Source organism: Amia ocellicauda, chromosome 3, assembly GCF_036373705.1.
Source record: "Amia ocellicauda isolate fAmiCal2 chromosome 3, fAmiCal2.hap1, whole genome shotgun sequence".
NCBI lineage: Eukaryota > Metazoa > Chordata > Actinopteri > Amiiformes > Amiidae > Amia > Amia ocellicauda.
Genome location: NC_089852.1, coordinates 9,403,971 through 9,428,244, shown reverse-complemented (window position 1 = coordinate 9,428,244; position 24,274 = coordinate 9,403,971). Strand labels below are relative to the sequence as shown.

The window sequence follows — 24,274 nt, the reverse complement described above, 5'->3', positions numbered from 1 at the left end:
TCAACGTAAATCAATAAGGTGTATGTGACAGCATATTGAATGATATTGCACAGATGATGTGCTGAGATATAGCCTATATGAACACTATGTCTGTTCCAAAGTAATATTTTCAAGTTCCTTTTATAATGCCCTTCATTGTATAGACTTAACTATGGGCCAGATTGAAACACCTACTAATAGAAAAGCACAATACTTTATTCAATGTCAGCTTCATTTTGTGTTAGATCTTTCTCAGTTTGTATTCATTAATATAACCCCTATCAAGTGTATGTTTGTAACTTGCTATTATCAGGTGGGTCAAACAGGAAACCTGGAAAGCATTGAAATAAATAATATTTGACTAACAAATGGTGCATGAAAGAACCTGCCATTAGCAAAACATGACTAAGAAGTGCACTGCTTAAATAACATTAATGTTTTCTGTAGTTAAAGTATTTAAAAAATAAATATATCTTGCTGAAAATAACACAAACATTCTTCACACAAGTTAAGGGTGCATAAAACAATGTACAAAATCAATGAGTGGATTCTGTTTCTTTGGGATCCTTCATTAAAAAGCTTGATAAGAGTCTTGGATATATTTACAACAAACAGGATAAGCAAGAAAAAATAGCTGTGACTTATAACACTGTCGCTAAGAAATTGTGTGAAAAGAGAATACATTGTGCAAGAAACCCCTAAGAGGTAATCTATTTGAATCACAAACAATATTAAACAGCTTCTTAACTTTCCGGTGAATAAAAAGCACCTGTATCATTTAAACCCAGGTAAACTGCAAAGTATTTAGTGTCATAAAAGGAACTGTATATTCCTCAATTACTTCCACTAAATTGCATTTGGTAAGTAATCTTACCTCATTGGCACAATCATGCAACTGCTGTAAAGTTTTCCTGCTACCAAGGTCAAATGGCTTGTAGTTGTTGAGCTCATAATATTGAAATATGGGCACTTTCAGGCTCAAGAAGGATTGGATGAATTGGCAGTTGAGGCAAATAACCTATTTTGGTAAAATTAATCAACAACTTTAATACTATATAATTAAAAAGGATTACATAAAAACTAGTGTAGTTCCCCTAAAATAAAATAATAAAAAGACAAATCAAATAACTGTAAATGAAGTAGCTATAGCCTCCAGAAAGGCAGATTTTGTTTTCTATATCTCCATTAAGATCAGTGGAAATAAATAAACTCCCACATACTAAATATGATTTGCAGAGGAAAGTTATATTATTTAAAATGTCCAAAGACTATTGAGAATACATAAAGAAACTAAGAAATAAAACTACAACATTCTATTACTAAAAATGTATAATGGTATTTAAGTAAATTATGTAACAATACTAAATAGACCAAATGTACACAATTCATCATATAAACCATATTATTTAATTCCTTAAGCCACATTATATTTTTTCACAAAGACAAAAAAATATTCAGTTTTCTCCCCCTGCATTTCCACTGAACAAAGTTGCACGCCAAAATTGTCCCGCAGGTTTCTGAGAGTCAACATTTTATCTTGGAGGGAAAAAAGTAAAGGTCAGGGTATGTCAAGCCATATGCCACAACCACAACAGCAAAGACGAGTCAGAAATTTTAGGCAAGTGAAGATTGAGAGGTTTTACAACCAAGTTTTGAATCATACAAAATTATATTGTTTATTGTTATATGAAGATCAAACAATTCAAGAAATAACATACTGTAATCCATGTCTTTAAAAATATACTGGTATATGTTAAATAATTTAGTGAGTACTCTATTCTTTTTATACACTTTTTATTTTTTCCACAACCAAAACTGCATATCAACACAATCCTTTGTGTTTTCAACAAAAACTGTATATGTGTGTAATTACATATATCTACACACTGGTGTTAACATATATGGTGCAGGGTGTACCGTAACCTTGCCCCGTTTCCACCGTGTTAGCCTCCAGTTCAGTGTGACCCTGTACTTGATGAAGTGGTTATTGAAAATGGATGGATGGATGGTGGTAACAAATATAGGGTGAGTAACTTGGATGTGACAATGAAGGATGCGCATAATTGATCGATCATCAATTCCGAATAACAATTTCTATTGAGTCTAAAGCTTACACATCCCTTGCCTTAAGAGAATCATTGCCGTTTTCTCTAGGCTGATTTTTTGTTCAGCATACTGTGACAAGATCATTGATGAATAAGAGTAGATTAATACATAATATCTAAATTAATCACTGGTTAACACTGTTTCAGATGAGATGTGTGAATACTTTTAACTGTGCGTGTGTGTATATATCAGTGTCAGTGTCAGTGCATGTGTGTAGTATTGTATCTTTGAAACTAACACAAAAACCTGCTGATTGAATTATCATTGGATAATAATTTGTGATCTAAATTAATGCAGACCTGTATGAAGAAAATTAATTACATTTTCCAGAAGCAGTAAGGAATACAGTTTCTGGAGACAAAAGGCAATGAAGAATTATCTGTTCACCATACCTAAATAAATCCTTAGCACTCAGAGTCAGTTTGAAATGAATTATTGATTGTGAGCCCACAAATTCTTTAAAAGAAGGTTAGCTTGGCAAACTATAAACAGTGATGGTAATTGCTTTAAATACATATCAACCAAAGTTTCAAAATTATAGTTTTAAAAACATTGTAAACCATTAGATATAACTTAAAACAAAGAACAATGTAATAATATATATTTTAACTGAAAGATTACAAAAGTATTTTGTTTAATGTAAACATTTTCATTATAATTGCGAAAATGGGTGAAGAAAGGACTTAGTATCGTATTTTACGGGCTAATTTGTATGTTGATTGTTTACAAGTGTTTCTTTATCCGACATTGTATGTTAACATGGAGTAAACTGTAATTATATTAAATAATAATGGAGAATGATTTCATGCAGTAGCAGCCTAATTGTAAGCAGTTACCAACCAAGTTTATCTTAACTAATCAAGTGACTGCTTTCTACGTGATCAGAAAATTAATAGAATGTAAATATCCCTTATACCAGGCACAAACCACTGTTAATATAAGGTATATCTATGTGGATACTGAATATACTGAATATGCTTTCAGTTTTATTTCTGCCTAGCCTAAAGTGGAATGTAGTGGAAATAAAAGTTATGGAATGAAAGGTGTGAATCGGTTTATTATTATAACTAATGAAGAAGAAAAAAACCTCTGTGAAATTACATGCATCTTAGCTCAAGATTGTATAATTCCATTACCACTCTTGTTCATACCTCTATGACAGATTTATTCATAAAGCCCGTCTATGTTTTACAGAAGCATTAAATTAAAGCAAAAATACATAAAAGCAGGATTCTGCTGAGAGATGCGAATTACAAATCAAAATGGGATGTCAACAATGCTCTCCCACCTCATGTCCATGAATTCACAGAATAACAGTTTTCTGTAGCACTACTAATTAAATTCTTTCATAGGCTTGCATCTCACCTTGATAGTCACCAAGCAGAACACAAACCTGTGTCCCGTTTCGTATATAGTGTGTTTCACGGAACAAAGACTGCTTATCAAGCTCTTTCCAGATTTAAGGGGTTGTTAAGTAAATTGCAATAAACTCCTACAGATTGCATCGCTCTGAATTTGATGAAGCGATGAAGTACATGGTGGATAACCCAACTGGCACAGTATCCACCTGTCTATGTCAGCTGGTAAGGTGAACCCATTGATACTTCACTGCTTTTTGGAAGTTAGCAACAAATCTTTTTTTTTTTTTTGCATGAACTAAACAAAGTTGCACATCATGGACAGTAAATGTGTGAACAACTGAATCTCCTCAGCAGAATATTGATAATACTGTTCACCGTGTTTAAGTACCTATTTTCTGATAAATATCATTGGCAATGTTATTGTTACAGTTAAACATCAAAACTCAACATCTGTAGTTGTATACAATAATTTATTGAACAACTTACACTGTAAAAATGTTAAAGTTCTAGGGAAACTTAAATTCTTCTGTCTTACTATTATTACATGAATGTAGAAATGTATCTCTCTGTTTTACATCTGTAATAATTTAAGTGAATCCCTAATGTATGATTTGGTACATAACATTCTCATGTATTTTGATTCCCCTTATTTGGATTTGTAATAAATTAGAACCAAAATGTCAGTGCAGCCTTATGTACGTAGGACAGGTATTCATGGCACAGTTCCTATATATATATATATATCCTATACTATAGTTTTGACACAATGCAATATATTGGACAGCACCCATGTGAAGGCGATGATTTGAGATGGGATCTATCTTGGTTTGCAGTCATGCCACTTAAACCAATTACAAACAAACAAACAAACAAACAAACTTTTTCTTTTCCAGTTAAAACTAAACTTTTAAATTTAATTAGTAGTCTGGCAGTTATAAAATGTCAAGGATACTCTTTGCATAAGTACAGACATGGCATTGTTCAGCTTTGTGTAGTGTCTCATAACATGTCACTGAGAGCTGCCTAGTAAGTGATGCAGAGTCAACCATTCTCTGGAGTTTCTCACCATCTGGAAAGATGTGCGAGAGCAAACGACTCAATGGATTTTGAAATCATGTCTGCTACAAATGCAGGACTCTATGCAACCAGAAAGTTATGGACCCAGTTTCTGAGAGAAAGTTTTATAGTGTGCACTTTTTTTATTATTATTATTATTGTGTGCAGTTTTAATGGTGCAATTAACAGAAAAAACCTCAACTGGCAAAACTATGCTGAAACTATAAGAATGTGGATTACATTTTAATATAATCCAAGAAATAAAACAACAGCAGTTTAGACCACCCAGGAAAAATGCAATATAAAGAAAACTGACTGAAAAAAGAGGATTATGCTACTAATAAAAGCTGCAAACGGCTCCTGAATCAATTGTGTTCTGTTGTTATTGGCTTTTCATGTCATCAAAAAAGGATTTTACCTACATTCAGTGTATGTATTACAGAGTATCCACTTCCATTGCATATAAAAAAGCCCATCTGTGTTTTATACCAGGAATCAAACAAATATTTGAGCTTGTGTGTCACATTGCCAGCGTTGTGCCCACACTGGTGGCTAACTAAAACAAAAAAACAAGAACACATCACTCCAGTATTAGCTTCTCTTTACTGACTGCTCGTGCGATATAGGATAGATTTTAAAGTTCTCTTAAAAGCATTTAAAGCACTAAAGGGACTGGCACCTCCCTACTTAAAAGATCTCCTTATTGAATACACTCCAGGTCAGCCACTGAGATCCCAGGAAGCTGGTTACTTAGTTGTCCCTAAAATACACAAGAAAACCGCAGGTGGTAGAGATGTCCCCTCTGTCTTAGCCTTTAAATCACGCCATAAGACTCATCTGTTTAGTCTCTGTTTTTCTAGCACATAGTGCCACCGGTGTGCCATGGACATGCAATGCACAACTGTTTTTGGAGATGTCCTGCATTGCATGACCAGTATCTGAGCACAATTGTCTTTTTGTCTTCCAGCAACAGCCCCCTCTGAGAGTCCGATGAGGCAAGCCTGACAAGGCACAACCCACCCCAGAGGCACCCCACTATGGAAGGCTAACGAGGCACCCACACCCCAAAGTCTGATGAGCCATCGCCACCCAACAGATGTTGACGGTCCAACCCACCCCACCCCCAAGGGACGGTGAGAGGCCCCCACCAGAGGGAAGACCACAGCCAGCAGCACCAATTAAGAACTTTCTGATCTCCTTGCTGCTGTAACAACTATACTGCCTGGAGGGGAGGCAACCATTAGGCCTAGGCCTGGGGACCCCCAGAGATTTATTTTCTCCTACATGCCATCCATAGGAGTTTTTTGTTTTTCTCTCGTCCGTGCCTAATGGTTTGTTTATTTTAATTTTAATTTACATTGTTTTAGATCACTATTTTATTTTTACTTTATTCTATTATTTATGTATTTTATTTTGCTGTACGTTTGTTGTATGTTTACCAGTCTGTAAAGCGCTCTGTGGCTACCCTGCAAAGGGTGAGATACAAATAAAAATTGATTGATTGATTGATTGATTGATTGATTGATTGATATTGGTTGGTGAAATTAGGAAATTAACACCAAACAAGACTTTCATAGCATTTTGTGAATAACAGCCTACCAATGTTGAAAATGTAGAAACTAGCAACAAGTGTTTACCCCAAAAACAAATGATTGTTTAGATTCTTTACTTAGTTAAAAGAATAGACAATGACTGTAATTCAGAAACAAATGGCACACATTAAATTATGCCTTTCATTTACTTTATATATCCTCTTCTATGAGTTATGTGCATCAGTGTGTTCCAACTGTCACATTCCATATGGCCTAAAAACAGCTTTACAAGCAGCTTAAGGTATTACCCATCTGTAGTTGTCAATGATCCTCTCTTTTTGACCCAGAGTGAGTTTTTGGTCAGCTCAACATGAAGCTACATGAAAATGTGTATCCCCCACTGTCGTATCTTATTTTTGGTATCGATGGCGTTCCATACAAAGCTTTAGAAATGCAGTCACTGAGGATATTCACCGATATATTGCATACACCACATGTACTCTGTATTGCTGCACCAGCAGCTGAGCTGGATGGGAGCCAGATCTCTATTTCATTAGAACTGTACAAGGGATTGACAGTTGAGTAGCAATGCAGCATTAATCAAAGCATTTGTAGAAATCCACAGTTGTGAAAGGAACTTCCAGGGCACACCTACAGCTAATAACACTGGCAATGTAAGAGCATTAAAAAGGTGAAAAGACATTTAATAAATTTACACTTTGAGATCACATTGCTGACCCTACTAGACAACACTGAGTTCTCGCTGTTCCACCAAATTGCTTCTTCTATTTATCACTGCTATCTTTACCACTCCACTGAAGATTATATCTAAGCCACCTGTGCTGTTCTTACTGCAATGTAATATACCAGTGAATGAGCAATAAAGGCATGTAATGCATAGATTGTGCTATGTACACACTAACATCAGAAACACTATTTTCAATATGGATGCTTAAATAAATACAGTATAAAACAATCAACTTATAAGATCTAAAAATCTAATGTTTCAATAAATCAGGCATTTAGCCTTCTAGTCAATAATGGTCCTCCTTCATTTTTATCCAAACGTTGACTAGCATTAGTGAAAGGTTTAACAGTAACATTTTGTGTAACAGTACATGATAAATTAATGTTAATTGTGAAAATACATGCTTGCTTCATATGATTTCATTATGAAAAATAAGCTACGTCTACTGACAGAATCATTTCCCCTTAGAGCTGAGAAATGTAAGCATTTTTTCATCTACCAAAACATTAGTTTCCACTAAGGTGATAGGTGAAAGCAAATACAAGTATGCTGTGAGATGGGGGGGAGGGTAAGGGCATTCTCTAAAGTAAGACTGAAAGGAACGGGTTAAGATATATTGCCAATATAAGAAACACAAATGCCCTCAGAGATGGAGGCATAGGTGCCAATGTGTCTGCATATTTTCGACTGTAGCAGCTTGTTTCCTGATAAAAGACTTAAAGTCAGTCAAGGAGCTAGTACAACAGGTCCCTGTAAATTGAAGAAAGACTGCATGAAATTTGAGATCAAAGCAGATTACTTTTTTTTAATCACAATTTACTAAGCACAAAACTATATTCTAAGCTTTTCAATACAGAACACTGTAGTAGCAATAGTATTATAAAGTAAGAAGTCACGTATATATTCTCCAGATAGCTAGCCTTAGATGAATTGACAGGGCAGCAGAGACGTGGCAGGTTTATAAAGTCACTGCTTTGGAAATTAAGCTGCAAAGTGGTGAATTAATCATCATTTTGCTGGACTAAGTGACAGAAAAGTGCAATTACAAAATCAATCTTTTAGTGTTGCATCTCTAACAAAACAGTTAATGATATATCATTCTTTACCTTTTTAGCGAAGGCTTTTGTTAATTTAGCATGCCAGTTGACAAACCCCTTTTTCTTTGGGATCTGCCAGCAGCATATTAACAGTTTTTTAAAAAAGCTATTAACATTTAATTTATTCATTCCCCAATTATATAAATATGTTAATAATTCTTTTTTATGTCAGGATGTCAAAGGAATAAATTATCTTATGATGACTGCATCCTAACATAGGAACCAAAATAATACCCCTCAACTGAGATGTATTATTTAGAATAATACATTCAAATTGTTGTACTTAAAATGCCTGCTTGTGGCTTAGTATTATCATTACTTGCAAAGCAGTGTTTCAGGGTGAAGTAGATAAATTGGATTAATATGTCTCCATGCAATGAAAACATCTTGTATCAGCGACTGCATACTCTAATATCTCCCATGCAAACTAATTATAAAGTGGTATGCTAGGATTCAATCACTAGTTGTGCTAAACATGATTTCTACATAACACCCTTATCAATTAATACAATTATGCAATTCAAATAAAGCAATTAAGCCAGAACATTCTCGAACATTGTCTTTTTAGAATTTAGATGTTGTTGCCTTTCCACTGGAATGAGCTATCCCATGTACTTTATAACTACAGCTATAAACCAAATTGCTCTTTCAAAATAAATGGAACAAGTGGGTATTGCACAGTTCAGCTGGCACTCAGAAGTTCTGCATAATCACAATGAATAACACACAAAAAACATTTCCACTAAATGAGTGTCAGATCATTTACCAATTAAGTACCTCCCAGTTCCCACCTCCCTAATTGTATCCCCACTCTTGCACTACTTTCTCAATTAATCTGAATACATTATAACCCTAGAATAACACTGTAGGCTGGAAATATGTCTCATAGGTATATGATTATGTATGTATTTATTTTTAACTGAATGATTAAGATATCCTTTTGAAACATTTTGTAAATTATAAAATTCTATCACAAAAAAAAAATCATTAAAGTGATGTTACTAATAAAAGTATTTTACTCAGTCTTTCATGGCACACAGTATGTTTGGGGCAGGACTGGTCAAATTATAACCCATTTAGGATTGTGAGTTTTAAGACATCCTTCTCCGAAAGGTGGTGCATAACCTCTACAAATAGAGTTGCAGACTGAGAACTAGGAGTGTTCCCCCGGTGATGAATGTAAAGTAACATCAAAAGTGATCCTTACTCAAACAGCAGCAGGTCCTGATGACTCTTAGTGGCTGACTTTACTTGATGCCTCAAAGCATTTAAATAATCTATGTAGATCACCAAATCCAATCATTTGGACATGAAGGCTCTTAATAGGCAAGTGATACATCCGACGTCACGACGGATTTATAATAACAGCAGAATGCATATGCAGATACATGACGGGAAAGGTATTCTGCAACATAAGCAAAACGCTTCATAAAACATTACATAACCCTCACTGGCGATTCTACTTTGTTTGGTTACCATATTTTAACGATAATAATAATAATTATTATTATTATTATTATTAAGATTGGACACAACTTAAATACATTCAATTCATGCATCATATGAAACTTTACTGTACATAATGGAGGGGTATACCAAACAAAGGAAATAAAAGGTAAATCAAAGGTCTGAAATCATCACAATTTCAACGACACCTGTCCTCAGCAAAAAGGCGAAGTGAGACACAAAGCAACGGGTGTACTCATTTTAAAGCAAATGTCACATTATAATATTGACTCTTCATATTATTTAAAGTTGGGCAGAACTGCTTTTAAAAGCCAGTTGAGACAGAAAACGGAGAAAAGGGCATTGGCAACTGGGTATAATACCAATCGCTTTTGGATACAATCCTTAATACAATTTCAATGCAAGATGAGGAATGTTTTCTCTTTGCATATGGTACACCTGGCAGCTAAACAGTTGCTGTCTTCAATACTTCAAATGCAGGCTTATCCAGCGTATCAGATTAGACTGATTTATTATAAATAGAGTTTGGTTTCTTGTGTGTTGAGGGAAGACCTTTGTAAATAATAATAATAATAATAATAATAATAATAATAATAATAATAATAATAATAATAATAGTTTCAATAAATCTAAGTAGCCTAAACCTTAACACCATTCAGAGAGCAACAGTACATATGCAACACATAAAGACATGTTTCTCCCCCCCCCCCCCCCCCCCACAAACAAAAAAGCATAAATAAAACATAATACATACAATATAAATACAACACAACGCGAAGAGACAACGTTGAGTCCTCAGCCTTACCTCAGCACGCCGTGATAATATGCCAGGTCCTGTAAATGAGGAGCGGTAGGTGGTCTGACTAGGTGACCGATTGTGCACAGGCGCTCCCGGCAGCTGAGATGCGCGCAGCCCGCTGTCCGAGCACAGGCTGGTTCTGCCGCACGTCTGGACTGACTGCAGGATAACTGAGCACAAACCCCTCCCCCGTCCCACATCCAATCTGTATTATACCACAGAGCAGCTCCAATACGGGCTTATCCTACCAGAGGTGGGGAAGCAACAGCCTTATTAAAATACATACAAGAAAATAAAAAAAATGTACATTCACAAGCTGGTGTTCGTCATGCTATCCATCTTTTTTTTCTTTCTTTTTTTCTTCTCCATGCTTAAGTATACCGTAGTAGCAGACGTTTGTATTGTATAGCAATGCTTCTATATAGGAAAAAAGGATAGGCGAAGTCTAACAATTTTATTTTTTCTAACATTGCACATCGGTTTTCTTTTCCAGGGGCTGAGTAGGAGGGAATAGCATTATTAATAACGTAAAAAGAAGCAACTACATGTATTTTGAGTCAAGTGGCATGTCTACCGTTGTCGCAACGTTGTGTTAGCCCCCAACCCACAACCTTTCTACAACATTGCGAGGACGTTGTGTGGTCGCTGGGATAACCATGCAACATTCTTAGAATACTTTAAAAAAGAAAAGAAAAAAGGCAGCGCGCCGTTTGCAACAGAAGGAACATGTTTGGAGGGTTGGGGAGGCAAACTACCTTATATTTTGGATAGCAATTACAATATATTTCCTTTGGATACGTTTCACGTCCTTTCTTTGAAGCTGCTAAGCACCCGTAAGGAGATCCTGGTATTGACAGGGGACGACTGATGAACTTCCATGGCGTTAAGAAAATCCCTAATAGAGCAGTACTATTAGGTCAGGAAAAGCATTTTACCCTGAAGTGTTAAATGCAGATACTTGTTTCGTGTGTGGCAGCTTGCTTTAAAATGTTTTATGATTCTTCCAATATAACCGTTTTATGGAGCCTTAGCTGTTATTTATAGTAGTTGTTTCAAATTGCAGTATGCGTGTGCACAGTATACTTTAAATTAATGGTGCATTCTGTCACTGAAATACTGTATTCTTGCCCTGTACCAGAGATGCATCTTAGTATTGTCTCATCTCAAGGGAATTTGCCTGAATAGTTACCATAAGTTAATGGGTTGCATGGGAGTAACATGGAGACTTATCGTGGTCTAGACAGCACAATATAAAATGTTGTCATTACTCTGTAATTGCCACAGTAATTGTTTGACCTGTATGTGACCATGTTACATTGATAAGTTTTTTTTTAATGCAATGTTTGTCCTCTCAGAAAGTCACAGTGCATCAAAACCTATTAATCGCTTGCATCAAAACAAGCCTCTCATTAAAGTGGGATGCTCAATAAAGTTTGGGAGTCATGGCACATGCAACAACAGCTTTGCATCCAGCATGACATGACTCATACAATAAAGGCTTTTATACTGTGAAAAATCCTTCTCCCCAGGTAATTGACCATGCATGCATTTCAAGTCCCTCCCTCTTGTCTGGAATACACTTATCCGCCTTTGTAGTAGATAATTGTAGTCCTAATTTTCTTGAATGCCCTATGATTTGAATGTAAATGATGTACTGTCATTGTTTTCCTTTTTTTTGCTGGTAGGTAGTAGTAATAATAATAATAATAATAATAATAATAATAATAATAATAATAATAATAATAATGATATTCATACTTTCACCTTTAATTTAATTTATCTCATATCCAATAAGTTCCAGAAAGACTACTGTTTTCTAAACTGGATTTCCAAATTCTTAGTAACAAACCAAAACAAAGAAAAAGTCCACACTTAATGTATATTTAATTCTTATTCAAATAAAGACATACTTGAGAAACACGATAGACACACACGTTTCAGTCCAACAGAACGTCCTCAGAGTGTATGATAACACAGATCATCCATTAATGTTTGACAGCTATATGACAATAACATTGGAAATGCCTTAACTGATTCTAAGTCTAAGACCCAATGGTGACCTCTTGATGTTTTTGACAGAGGATTATTCCTCTTTCCTAATGCAATACAAACTCACCCTCCTGTTCTGTCTCATTAATTTGCAATGGGTCTTCATTCTTTATTTCAAGTTGTATATTCCACCAATTCATTTATTTGCAACATACCTTTTCTTAATTCATCCTCAAGTATATCTCTCCTCCACTATTTCTCACTTCTATCTCTTTCCTCATAATTTCTTTCTCCATTCTTTATCATATGCCAAACGTTGTCGTCATTGCTGGTTTATATCCATAAAACTCTACTGACGTCTCCTTCTTTATAGCCTTTTTGTGTTTCTCAGCTGGATTTCTTTCTGAGGAACCTAAGGCAAGTTACATCAGCATAAGATTCAGACAGATCAGATATATAATTCTGAAACACCTAGAAATAAATGAAAGCTGCTAAAGCTTCTTGTCTTTTACAAGTTATTACCAATTCATTGTCTATCAAGATTGATAGACATAGACTGACAGCTGCTAATTATAATTGGCTGCAGAACTCACACACAGATCATTAATGATCCAGACAGAATTAACTTCTGTCAATATGCAACTAACCTTACATGGCTCTTTTCTCAGAATTAAAATGAGAAGCACGGTAGGACTAAAGTTTGTAATATTGTAACAGTCAACTGTAGTTATATCATAATATAATAACCCTATCATAATGAAAACTACAGCACAAACTATTAACAGTATTCTTGGACTACTCAATGTTATTTTAGGTAGGGTAGTCCAAGACTAGTGCTATTCAAGGTCTGTGAAACCAACTCAAAATATTTTATCAACCAGGTGTTTTGAATTATATTCCTGTTTATTTTATATGTGTTAAATATTTCCTAAAATTGTATATTAATAGTTTGAGATCAGATCTTCAGAATTAAGAAGTTAAATGCAATGCAGGTGAATACTTAATACATGGACATTACGTTTATTAGGAGCATAAAGGTGGAGGCCTAGAAAATGTTTTCTGGTTGATTTAATTTAGCATTTTACATTTTGGGATTTTGTTGCATTCCTTTTTTCACCCCAATAACCCTCTTTTCTGGGAAATAATCAAACTTGTGAAGCCGTTTTCACTTCTTCGACTTCCGTTTAGTTTGTAAAGCCGTGGAATCAAATTGGTAAACATAAAATTGACCATTTTAAGTGGGTTCTAACTCACAGAAAGCCTATAGCACTTTTTAATAGATTTTTTTAAACCAAATCACTTTTCAGCCAGAAGAGTTTTTAATGCATTTTGTTCTGAAGTGGGCAGGGTGGATTTTAAAATCAATTTAGTGTGGAAGCTCTATCCACTGATACCCCCTTTATATTGTTTCTTAAAAGTCATTAGTCTGAATTTCATCCCGTTCCCCTTTCGAATTTGCTGTAGAAGGAGGATGTCTTGCTAGAATTTCCAAAGTAGTGCCTGGAGGTGCATAAAGTACTGTTTAATGACAACCTTGTTCTATATATACAGTTTAAACTCCTGCTACCATTTTGTTCAGTATAAACAGAAATACAATAAACATGAAAAAATTAAATTCCTGTACAAACTGAAGAGATCCCATTATGCCATAAATAGACAGATCAGTTGAATAAAAATGCAAGAAAATTGTACAGACTTTGACTAGTTTATACTATTACTGATTACGCAAGCTTATAATTCAACTGCCTTCAGGGTTATGCCTCTTCATCACAAAACATAGGTATGTATAGTATGTGGAAGGTATTTACCTATATTGAATTTGGCAAGTTTGACAGATACTACCCCTGAGATTGTATAGGCATCTGCACAGATCTATATTTTCATTTAACACATAGTAAATTAAATAGTGTCTGATAACGCTTTAGTATACACTACCGGTCAAAAGTTTTAGAATTATTTTCCAGTTTTTATTGAAATTTACGAAGTTTAATGTCTCAATGTACTCTGACATTAAGGCATAGAACAAATAAACAATTGGAGATAAAAAAAGAAATCATGGAATCGTGTTGTTAAACAAAATGTAACCTCAAAATGTAACAAAAGCTGACAAACCCCTCTGGTACACATTAAAAGGGCACCAACTCCACGTGCTTCTCTTTAATCCCATGTGTACTCTTCACTGTTGTGTTGTTTGCCAAGTGTTTGGTATCCTATGAAAGCTGAGACTCTTCTCTGATGTGAAAAATGACCTGTATCTGAAATGGGGGGGTGGGGGGATAATTGGTCTGAGTAGGAATATTGACAATTATGACATACCATGCATGTTTTGGTAGAAGCAACACACACCTGTAGAGAGCTCAAAATGTTAAAATGGAAAACTCTGTTTTGCAAAGAAATCCGTTTGAGTGATCTGAATGAGACCCCCCCTCCTTGGAGCAGATTGTGCATTTGCCACCCACGGTGGATTTGAAGGGGAACATCAAGATGTGCTTTAAGTGTAGACTTTCATCTTTCATCTTTAATCTGAGGGTTACATCCAAATTGGGTGAACAGTGTAGGAATTACACCCATTGTAGTGGCGTACAGAGCCAAAATGATGACAATTGTGTCACTGTCCAAATATTTGGTCCTAACTGTATATTAATATTTTCTGGATGTATTTTTTAAAAGGTTGAAATGAATTAATTACAGTTTTAAGAGGAATTTAATTAACTGCCAGGTTCACAGGATTCATTCTAAAACAATGCATTAAACATGTACTAATTAGAATGTTGGTGTCTAATCTGTAAATGCTGAGCGTATCAGTTTTTTACCTGGTGATGGGAAAACTAAATCTAGTTGAACCTATATGTGGATGAGGTACTTCACAGCTATACATTTATTCATTGTAAGATCTAAGATTGCCTTATAGTTTACCTTGAAATTCTTGTTAAAATGGTAGCAGGAGTAAGGGGAGGAACAGATGTTTAATATGTAATAATAAGATTAATTACAACTAGTTCTATTTGGATTAAAATGTCTTTTGGCTTTGGGAAATGTCTTGAGCTTTGGGAAATCACACTGCCCCCTTAGCTAAGGGGGGAAAAAAGAATGAATGATAAGTCATGTACAGATTTTGAAGCAACCAACAACATTGTTATGTTTTCTGAAATCTCTGCAATGACACATTGGATTCATCTCTGATCTGGAATTTATGATTTTCTTCATTTTAAAATTGTTTCACTGACAGGACAAGAACGATATTGCACTTTAATTCATTACATTTTATTATGAATTAACTAAATTTTGATCAGTTTGAAAATAAATCCATCTATACTTTTTCAATTTTCGCTTCATTCAGTACAGAATTGTGGTGCGCCAGGGTCTAACCCTGGGGACACAGGGTTCTAGACCAGTCCATCACAGGGCAGTGTAAAAAAATTTAACAAATAATGATAACACACTTAATTAAAATATAAGAATCGGACATTACTTTCACAATTCAGCACATTTAAGAATGTTAGCTTTGTGTTCCTACACCCAATCAGTTTCACATGTTTTTACCTGAGAGAACTGGATCCAATATGTCATTTGCAGTCCGTCACCTAAAAAGTTTTCCATCAAGCACATTGCACATTGGATCTATTAAAACCACACCAGGTACACAGTCAATCCCCTTCTTGTGCTGGTGTCATACTTGTGTCATACTATGCCACTGTTTCTTTACCTCAGCAACTACAATGTTGAAAATATATATATATATATATATCACACACAAACTATACCTCACCATAAAGACACAGAAGCAGAGAGCATGGTTTAATTTTATACTGTTTATTTGAAAGTGCAAATCTTTCTCAATAATGTCGGTCACTTTTGTGTTTATCTGTACTTAACCAGACTGGCTACATCAATAGGTACCATTGCCATATATTGCCTTTCTTCTCAACGTCCTTGTAGTCTTTAATTGCTTTGTTGTATGATTCTTCATGGTTAGACACACAATCCACATGTCTCCCTGTCATTTTTCCTTGGCCAATGTTTTAACGCAAATTGAAACAAACTCGCTTTGATTCCAAAATTGACGCATCACCGTCGTATGACAATGATGGACTCAGTGTGCAAGGTGAGATAGGGATACATACACTAGTTTTTTTTTTATCTTTTCACAAACTTAACAATTAGATGCATCATCAGATCCAGTGTGCAGTTAAAGTTCTGAACTGTCAGAGATAAAACATTTTAAAATAAAAATCAGAAACAGCTTGCAGTGACAGGACATAACTGCAAGACATCAAGAAGACCACTCAGTGTAACTGTATGGCTACAGTTCATAACAAGAAAAAAGCTTTACCATGTTTTTAAATTTGGTGCATTTTAATTAATTCACTTATCAAAATTAATAAAGTGTTACAAATAATTGTCAAAAAAGTAAACCACTCTATGGTTGATTGCTGATTAGATACTGTGTAATATATGCACAGAAAGATCTATACATATTACAGTTATGGATAGAAATAATACTTGATTGGTGAAGTTTTGTAAGAGAAGTAACCAAGCTTCAGGAGAGTAAAAATGACTAATGGATATGATTGTCAAAGAAATGGAGCACATCTGTTTGATCATGGGAGGCACAGTAATCAGGACCTTATATACATGTACTGAACATGCATTTTTATGACTGGATAGGCATACTTAAGGCTATGATTTGAATCTTCTGAAACATATATTTTAATAGGGTTTTCCTCAACAGTCACATACATGAAACTATAAAATAAAGTCAACACCTTTTCAGTACAAATTACCTGTTTCCCTTTTTGTACTGGTACCAAATTACTGTAGAAGGTGGGCATTTCAAAGCACATAACTTTGAGTTAAACAAGACAAACTGATAAAACAAGTATCAATATTTGCATGAATGACATGGTGGAATTTGCATCAAAAAGCAACTTTGTTCATTTTTGGTTATATTTTAGATTAGGATTGAAAATGTATTTGGTTCTTTTCTGAGACATTACTTCTCTACAAATGTGAAATACGACAAGGCAGCCTGTTTAAATTTAGTATCGAAGAATCAAGTATCATTAACAAGTTGCATGTTTATGAGGAAACCTTTTTTATTACTGAGGCATTTGTGTATTGAAAATTAACCTCATATTAAATTTGCCAAGAGACTTAAAGCACCACTTTAGCTTACTGATAGAGTACTTCCACTTCTCTGACATTACCTTAATATCGAGAGGTTTAAGTGAAGTGTCTAAGTAGGTTATCAGAATATACTGTAAAAGGAAGTGGCTGTCTGCAAATCTGAAATGTAGAGCACTGGGAATGAGTGTTTTTGCCATTGGAAGAAAGGATCTGACTCATTAAAATAAATGGGGGCAGGACTGAAGACCCATTGCCTTATCTCATCTACAAGGGAAAGTGGTTTTAAGACTGTGAGTACATTCTCACAGTTTTCAATGTTCGTCAATGATTCTTGAATGTAATACCCCTCTCCCCTTACATTCATCCATTCTAAGCAAAAACATATTCAATAGATACTGTTGAAAAAACGAATTGAACCAAATAATAATCAATGCTTTGCTGCTCTTCAGAGCTCAATGTGTGTTGTAGCAGCATCTTCCTACATCCTATAAAAGCAGAGTGCTGTGTTCCACTGGCACTACATACTTATATATGCAAAACTATTAAATAAACCCACATTCTCACTGAAACAATTGCCAGGAAGCGTCCTAGTCTCATTACCGGAAATTTCCCGGCAATGCGTGTGCATGAATGGAGCAGGAATATGTTTGCCGGCAAATTCAGCGTCAAGTCCTGGCGTGTCGACGCAGTGCGTCAGCTAACTGACGCAACCAATCAGAATAGGAGCCCATTTTATGCGACCATAACACGACGAGGTTAAGCCACCTTTGAATAGGGCTGCGTCCCAAATCGCACACTTGTTCCCTCGTTCCCTTCGCTTGCGGGGCGGATATACTACGGTGGCCATCTTAAGGGCTGTCCCAAACCCTTCGGGAACGAGTGAAGGGAGCCTAATCGAGCCGTTTGTCCTTCAATGCTCACTTTGACGAAGTGTACAAAAGAGCGCACTTATGCGGAAGTGTTTTAGAGCTGAAGTCCCAGAAGTCTTTGCGTTAAAGGCGGAGACAAGTCAACTGGGAAAATATAGCAGTGGCGGGTGCTTATAAATGTAATGTTAGCTAGACAGTTGTAGAAATTGTTAAATTATGTATCAAGGAAATAATACATAGATAGATAAAATAAAATGATTATATAATCATGATTTAAATATACAATTAGAAAGTTAAACCAAACAATGTTTTGGAAACTATAATTAATTACTGAAGTGTATAAAACTATAGGAGGTGATATTAACGAAAAGTGTATTTCAAAATTATTATTATTACTATAATTAAATACAGAGACAGATGACAAAAAAGTCTGCGTAGGTACTTTTTCGGACAAAGGCAAAGGCGCTGAATGCCGACGGTGAAGTGAGTCCCATTGAGCGCTTTTAGCTTCACCTGCACCCTCCTCACTCAAGTGCACACTCTGTGACGTCAGCACAACGTCACGCAAAGTGTGCGCTTTTTGAAGGGTGTAGGAGCCAGTGTGCGATTTGGGACGCAGACCAAGAACTTGTGACCGTAACGAGAAACGGACCGGGTTGTTAGAAATGACGGAGGTTGAAAATAATATAGTCGCAGCAATTCTGAGTGTTACTGATGAACCAACAGGTTGGCGTATGTAATGCTAACTATTGTCACACATGTCAGAAGTTATGCACCAATAAATAATACAAAATATATATTATATATATATATATATATATATATATATATATATATATATATATACACACAAAATCGTACAAAATCCTCAACGTCTGACATCATTGCTTTGTCTCCAGTATTCCATTTCGTTCAGTCTGTTATTATGTGGCAATTCCCTATCACATAATAACGTAATAATTCCCTATCACGTAAAAACGTGGTAACTCCCTAACACGTAAAAACGTGACAGTTATCACCTAATTACGTGATATATATTTTTGTTTCGTGTGGCAGCAATACGCTTCCGTAGAACTGTACTGTATTTTTGCACTTTGTCTTATTTGTAAGTCGCCCTGGATAAGGGCGTCTGCCAATAAATACATAATAATAATAATAATAATAATAATAATGACGGCAATAAAGTTAATACATGTAGTCTAACACATTTGCCTACTTCTGATACAACCAAATAATACATGGGTGCGTCACGCAGATCTGACCAGCAAAGCGATTCATTTTCATAATCTACAGCTTTGGAAAAAATGAAGAGACCAGTCCAAGTTCAGAAATCAAGGTTAAGTGGTCTCTCAATTTTTCCAGAGCTCTATGACAACAGTGTGAATAGTGACGCATCCAGCTGTCTATTCAAACACACTGTATGCAGTATACAGACACAACACATTTGCGAATATTATAATCAGCGTTGCGCTGCAGAATGGTGATTGTTTTGCCTGTATAAAAATATACAATAACACAGTAGTGTGACGTCTCCTAAATATCCATATCGGAGTATTTTACTGCTTCTGCCATATCTTTAAACAGGGAAATGATCTAACTTGTACAAAAATGCCCAGAGTGCCTGCTCTTCTGTAGCGTCTCAGTTATATGGTTTTCTGTATGAATGGGTATTTGCCAGCAATTTGCCACCATTTCAGTGTGAATGGGCCTTAATAGACTAAAGCCTGTCGTTCAAAATATGTCAACAATGTTTTATCTTACCACTAATCTAGATAAGTAGATATGTGTATATTAAATAATGCATATTTATACTGTAAATGTTTAAATGGGAATTGACTGTTAAAATTCAGATTTCTCTGTGTTTGCATTCCAGGCTTCTTAAAACACTTTATTCACATTGTTTGCACTGTACCATCCCTCTCAGCTAAAATCAGATATCAGCAAGTACAGCCAGTTTCTTACAAGGCAGAAATGTGCCAAGTAACAGGAGCTCCAGTGTGTGGGATGCATTGCAAGGTTGCTTTGAGTTTGATTCTGAGATCCCTTTGGCCAGGCTAGAATCCAAAACTCACTCAAGAGACATGGCAATCTTCCAAAATTTGTTGCGCTGTTGGGAGTTAGGCTCTTTGATTAGGTGGTAAGTGGTTAACTCCAGTCGAGGGATGGCAACCCTAGGAAATTATCAAAGATTCCATGCTGTTTTGTGCTGTCTGCCAGGCTGACTTTCTTCCTGCTCATCAAAAGGAGGTTTTGGCAAAACTCATTGAAATTGGCAATTACTCCACTCTAGCCTTTGCATCCAGGAGCAAAGTGCGTGCAAAGCAGGTTCTGAAGAAAAGATAATTTATTAAGTGATGGAATACAAATCCTATATAAAAAAGTAGTGAGTGGATGCCCTTTTTGTTTATCGCTTTTCCCTTTTGTTTGCATATTAACTTTCAAGGTTGGGTTATAAAATGTATTTACTGCCAAAGTTAGTTGCAATATATTTTCTTGAAAAATGTCACAAGGCAAGTATAGGTATTTACAATTCTTGTTCTGAACAATACTCTTCTTAGTAGAGTATAATTAATATGTGTACATTTCAAGTTTATTTAGTTTATTTTAAAATCCATGCTTTAAGGTCATTCTCAATATGCTGGGTCTTGGGTTCAGTTTTAGACCATCAATGCCTTATTGAATATCTGCTCTTCCTTGAAAGCCATGCATCAAAGCCTAGACGTAGATCCAACACGACTGGTGGCCAGGGAAGGTACTGGCAGATGCCAATATAGAGAGAAGCACTGGCAACCATTTGGGAAGAAATTATCTTTAGTCTTAGAGCTATGGCTTTCCTTTTTATTCTGTGGGGAAAATTTCTTAATTTGGATGTACTTTGGAAGCTTGAATTCATGCCACTTTTCTTTTAAGTCTACAGATGCAACGTGCTGCAACAGAAGCCCTATAAAAGCTTCCTTCAGCTCTTTGCTGGAGGTTATTTGCTCTTCTTAGTGTCAAGGGATGCAGCTGCTCACTGCTGAGGAAATAGTTCTCTACTACAGAGAATGCTCTACTTCCATTTGTGGCATTGCACCACATAGCCAGATTCATTTTTTTAAAGAGAAAGTCCAAATGGAGCTTCAAAATATATCATTTCACCTTTGACTTAATAATAGGCAATGCTATATTTACAGGAATGATGGTGCTGCAACACAGATTTAATGGGTTCTGATTTGCACAATGTTTTGAAGTTGTTGGAAATAGACATCAACAGTATGTCTCTTGGAATGCCAGGTTCTCTGTGAAGCATGGAAGTGGATTTATTTTGGTTTGGGATTGTTTTGCAACTTCCAGTCCTTGTTTCCTTGTTAGAATTGAGGGATGGTGTTGCAAATATACCAGCATATACTATATTTTCTATAAGTGTCAGAACCTCTTACTGGAAGCACCTGTTGTGTACAGATGTGCTGTTGGTACATACAATACCTATAGTAGAATACCTCACAGTTGTATCACATAAACTTGTGTTTTAAATACTGAATGTACACCTGCATGTAGTTGGCTAAATTCATTTTAGGTTGACGTTATCATGGGTATGAATACATTTGGTGGCAAGATAATACTTACCTAATAAATCACTGCATTGATTAATGTTATTTTTTATTTTTTTAAATAATAAAAGCAGAATTTCTTGTCATATGAGATGATTGAAATAAATGGCTCTAGTTGAGCAGGGACAAATATCCAATCATATTTGTAAAATGTTTTTTTTTTTACTAGTTTGTAATGTGTATAGTGCAATGCAAATATTATAAATACATATTTTGTTGAACATACAATACAACACCCGTGTGTTTATTAAATGATTAAGTTATTGTCACAGTCATTTAACTAAAAGCTTTCATCTCAATAAATTAAACCAAAAACAAGAGTGTAGTTTTTGTGTTCTTGACATTGCTTATCCCTGGGCTGTAACACTTTAAACAGTCTCTTTTTTTCTGTCTTAAGGATCCCAAAGGAATTGTAATATTTATGAGTGGTTTCAAAAACATGACCTTACTGCTGACTTCGAGCAGTTTAATTCCATAAGTCAGAGTTACAGTAAACTCTCTTAATTGTCTATGATGAAAAATTAGGGACGGGAGACAATTGACAAGTAATTTTTCATCTACATATTCATGTTCATTTTAACAGGGGCTAATTGAAAACATTATTGCAATACAAAATGCCATTCTTCAAGTCAAAGCAGTCTTTGTATTTGAAAGAATGAAAGGAACACAAAAATAGGCACATTTGTTTTTAACCGACATTTGGGATTTAGTCACAGAGCCTTTTACACACCTCATTCCGTCCATACTTGAAAATGTGATTGAAATAATGACATGATCATATTACTTCACATATATTTTTTACTCCCCTAAGAACGTCAGGTGTTTGAGTTGAAGATATTTTGTTATTTTCATCTAACAGTAATAAAAGTGTATGCAATTTTGCAATGAAATATTAGAGCACTAACAATATTGGTACAAGCAAAAACATTGACTTCTGGAATTCTAAACACTTTTCCATTTGATAAATTATATTCAGCAATACAGCTTTTACATATGGCTAGCTATCTAGGTTGTTTGGATTATTTTAAAACAATAATTCTTCCTTTGGAGTGGTTGGATTCCAACAGGTTCCTACTCTGCTGCTAAAATATGTTGTATTTGCCCTGTGTGAAGATATAATTGAAAGGGATATTGTTAGTTCCTGATGTACTTCTAGCTAGTTATGGGAAAATATCTCTGAAAATGACCTGAGATGATTCAAAAGAAGGCACTGTTTGGAGGAAAAAACACATATAAAAATAATTATTGTGTACTTACTTTGCTGTGACAGCGGGGAAAATTCAAGCAATGGCTCACACAAATTACAAATTGGGGTTCATTTCCCATACCTACTCAGATATGATTATGTCCTCAATAGAAACATGGGACAGTCAAGAAGGATTCCCAAAAGGATAACTGTCATATTTTGCAAAGGATTGCTCTGTAGCAGATATGTGACTTTATATTATGATGTACTAGAAAAAAAACATGTATTGTGCATCCTTTCAATCTACCTTTATAGACAAGAAAATCACACTTGGGTACTTTATTTATGCTGAGTAAAATAAACCTTAAAATGAACATGCAAACCTATAATAATGCTAATAATTATATTAAATCAATGTTTGTCTTCATTTCCAAGATTTTCATCCTTCTGTCAGAAAGACCCCAGTAAACTGTCCATTAGGACACATCAATCACTTGAGGCATTTGAATTAACCAGAGTCTCCATAGGTGATTCCTTACAATTAATTTCCTTTCACAGATGCTTCATGTTTAAAATCAATCACCTGTTTATCACCAAGAGCATTTTTAGGGTAACCATAGCATTAAATCTCCTCTTTTCTAGCAATGAAACCTAATTGAACAAACAACAACAATAAAGACAATCATCAAGGTTATGCCAGATTCTAATTAAGGCAGGATACACGACATTTCCTCCAATAGAGCTGGAGAAATGTAAGGACATGTACCTGTGGGAATATGTTACCACTATACATTATTAAATAAGGTTATGCAGAGGCGCCATTCTCAGTGTAGCATATTTATGTTCCTTGACAAATTGGGATAAAAGTGTCTGAAAAACTAAAAGGATTTTTTTGCAGTTATTTGCAATGATTTTTTTTTGTGTTGGTTTATTTTTGCCTGGGGAATACAATGTGTATATTATTTGTTTTTATTTATTATGCTTTGAAATGTTATAACTAGATTAAACTATTCAGAAACATGACTTTAAAAAAACTGATTTCCTCCAATGAATCCTTCTTTTTATCATAGAAAATACACCACATCAACCAGCACCTACACATTGTCCTATCCTTAGGCTATACCTTGATACTACCAGAAAAGAGTTGACAGTAATTATTATTGTTTTGTCGCAGAAAGGGCAATCTCTAACCTGATCACTAAAGAGAATGACCTTGCTGTCTCCCATAGTCACATGCTGGAACTTTGTCACATTTTTACACGGGTTCACAACCCAACCCACCTGGCTGCATAAGAATGCTAAATCAAAAACGCCTTCAGAATTCAATTTTAAAGTCATCTCTCACATTCTGTGACCTTAATAATCCAC

At 35.1% G+C, this 24,274-nt stretch overlaps 1 protein-coding gene across 1 annotated transcript in view; it reads right to left on the bottom strand.

The window, feature by feature from the left end:
- Positions 1 to 10,267, bottom strand: part of cntn6 (contactin 6) — a 106,797-nt gene extending 96,530 nt beyond the window's left edge. Inside the window, exon 1 of the mRNA XM_066698078.1 lies at positions 10,152 to 10,267. The gene's annotated coding sequence lies outside the window, so the exon portion shown is untranslated. The remainder of the gene's footprint in view (positions 1 to 10,151) is intronic.
- Positions 10,268 to 24,274: the final 14,007 nt, after the last annotated feature.